Here is a 2,858-nt window from a genome sequence, read left to right on the forward strand (position 1 = left end):
ATTTTCCAGGTAAGAATACTGGAGCAGGTCAGCATTTCCTACTTGAGGGGAACTTCCTGACCCAGGGATCACACTCATATCTCTGGCATCTCCTGCTTTGTCAGGTAGATTCTTTACCACTGCATCGCCTGGGAAGCCCCTATTGTAGATTAATTGACCATATAGGCGTGGGTTTCTTCCTGAGCTTGCCATTGTATTCTGTTGATCTGTGTGATTGTTTTTGTGCCAGTAACATATTTTTTTGATTACTGTAGCTTTGGAGTATAGTTTGAAATCAGAGAGTATGATACCTCCAACTTTGTTCTTTTTTCTTAAGATTGTTTTGGATATTTGGGATCTTTTGTGGTTCCCTACCAACTTTAGGATTCTTGATTCTAGTTCTGTGAAAAATGCCATTGATATTTTGATAAGGATAGCATTGAATCTCTAGATTGCCTTGAGTATTATGGCCATTTTAACAATGTTAATTCTTCCAATTCATGAACACAGTATATCTTTCCACCTGTTTATGTCATCTTCAGTTTCTTTTGTCAGTGCTTTATAGTTTTCAGTGTACAAGATTTTCATCTCCTTGGCTAGGCTTATTCCTAGGTATTTACTTTTTTTGATGCAATTTTAAATGGGATTATTTTCTTAATTTTTCTTTCTGATAGTTTGCTATTAAATAGAAATAGAAATACAACTGATTTCTGTATATTAATTTTGTATCCTGAAAAGTTACTGAGTTTATTTATTAGTTCTATAGTTTTTTGATGGTGTCTTTAGGATTTTCTATGTAGTGTCATGTCATCTACAAATAGTAGCAGTTACTTCTTCCTTTCCAATTTGCATTCATTTTAATTTTTTGCTTGTCTGATTGCTTCAGTCAGGACTTCCAATATTATGCTGAATAAAAGTAATAAGAATGGTCATCCTTGTCTTATTTCTGATCTTAGAGGCAATGCTTTTACTTTTTGACCATGGGGTATGATGTTGGCTTTGGGTTTGTCATATATGACCTTTATTATGTTGAGGTGTGTTCCTTCTATACACACTTTGTTGAGAGTTTTTAGCTCATAAATAGATGTTGAATTTTGTGAAAAAATTTTCTATATCCATTGAGATGTTCATATGGTTTTTAGTCTTCATTTTGTTAAGGTGATGTTTCACATTGACTGATTTGCAGATATTGAACCATCCTTGCATCCCTGGGATACATCCCTTTGATCATAATGAATAATCCTTTGACTATATTATTGAATTTTATTTGCTGATAATTTGTTGAGCATTTTTGTGTCTATGTTCATCAGTGATATTGGCCTATAATTATCTTTTCTGTGGTGTCATTGTCTAGTTTTGGAATCAGGGTGGTGCTAGCTTTGTAGAATGAGTTCGGACATGGTCCTTCTTCAGTTTTCTGGAATAGTTCAAGAAAAGAGGTATTAACACTTCTTTACATGTTTGGTATCAGATCTAATCCCTTGAATCTATTTGTGACTTCCACTGTATAATCATAAGGGATTTGATTTAGGTCATATCTGAATGGTCTAGTGGTTTTCCCTACTTTCTTCAATTTAAGTCTGAATTTGGCAGCAAGGAGTTCATGATCTGAGCCACAGTCAGCTCCTGGTCTTGTTCTTGATGACTGTATAGAGCTTCTCCATCTTTGGCTGCAAAGAATATAATCAATCTGATTTCGGTATTGACCATCTGGTGATGTCCATGTGTAGAGTCTTCTCATGTGTTGTTGGAAGAAGGTGTTTGCTATGACCAGTGTATTCTCTTGGCAAAACTCTATTAGCCTTTGCCCTGGATCATTCGGTACTCCAAGGTCAAATTTTCCTGTTACTCTAGGCATTTCTTGACTTCCTACTTTATGCAGGTCAGGAATCGACAGTTAGAACTGGACATGGAACAACAGACTGGTTCCAAATAGGGAAAAGAGTATGTCAAGGCTGTATATTGTCACCCTACTTATTTGACTTATATGAAGGGTATATCATGAGACACACTGGGCTGGATGAAGTACAAGCTGGAATCAAGATTGTTGGGAGAAACATCAATAACCTCATATATGCAGATGACACCACCCTTATGGCAGAAAGCAAAGAAGAACTAAAGAGCCTCTTGATGAAAGTGAAAGAGAAGAGTGTAAAAATTGGTTTAAAACTCAACATTCAAAAACTAAGATTATGGCATCCAGTCCCATCACTTCATGGCAAATAGATGGGGAAACGGTGGAAAGAGTGACAGACTTTATATTTTTGGGCTCCAAAATCACTGCAGATTTCTAGGAATTTATCCATTCCTTCTGAAAGAAAGTGAAAGTGAAAGTGAAATTGAAGTCGCTCAGTAGTGTCCGACTCTTTGCGACCCCATGCAGCCTAAGAGGCTCCTCTGTCCATGGGATTTTCCAGGCGAGAATACTGGAGTGGGTTGCCATTTCCTTCTCCAGGAGATCTTCCCAACCCGGGGATCAAATCTGGGTCTCATTGTAGACAGACGCTTTACCGTCTGAGTCACCAGGGAAGTCCATTCCTTCTATATTGTCCTATTTGTAGCATGTATGAGTCATAGTAATTTTTTATAATCCTTCGTATTTTAATGATATAGGTTGTAACTGTTGCAGTTTTGATTTTATTTCTTTGGGCTCTCTCTCTCTTTTTCTTTTCCTTAATGAGGTTTGGCTAGAGGTTTGTAAACTTTGTCTTTTCAAAGAATCAGCTTTCAGCTTAATTAATCTTTTTTTTTTTAGTCATTATTAATTTATGCTCTGATCTTTATTATTTCCTTCCTTGTACTAAACTTTGAGCTTTACTTTTTTTTTTTTTTTTTATCTTGTTTCTTTAGGTGTTAGGTTAGATAATTTAATTAATATT

Source organism: Bos indicus x Bos taurus, chromosome 5 (assembly GCF_003369695.1).
Source record: "Bos indicus x Bos taurus breed Angus x Brahman F1 hybrid chromosome 5, Bos_hybrid_MaternalHap_v2.0, whole genome shotgun sequence".
NCBI classification, from domain to species: domain Eukaryota; kingdom Metazoa; phylum Chordata; class Mammalia; order Artiodactyla; family Bovidae; genus Bos; species Bos indicus x Bos taurus.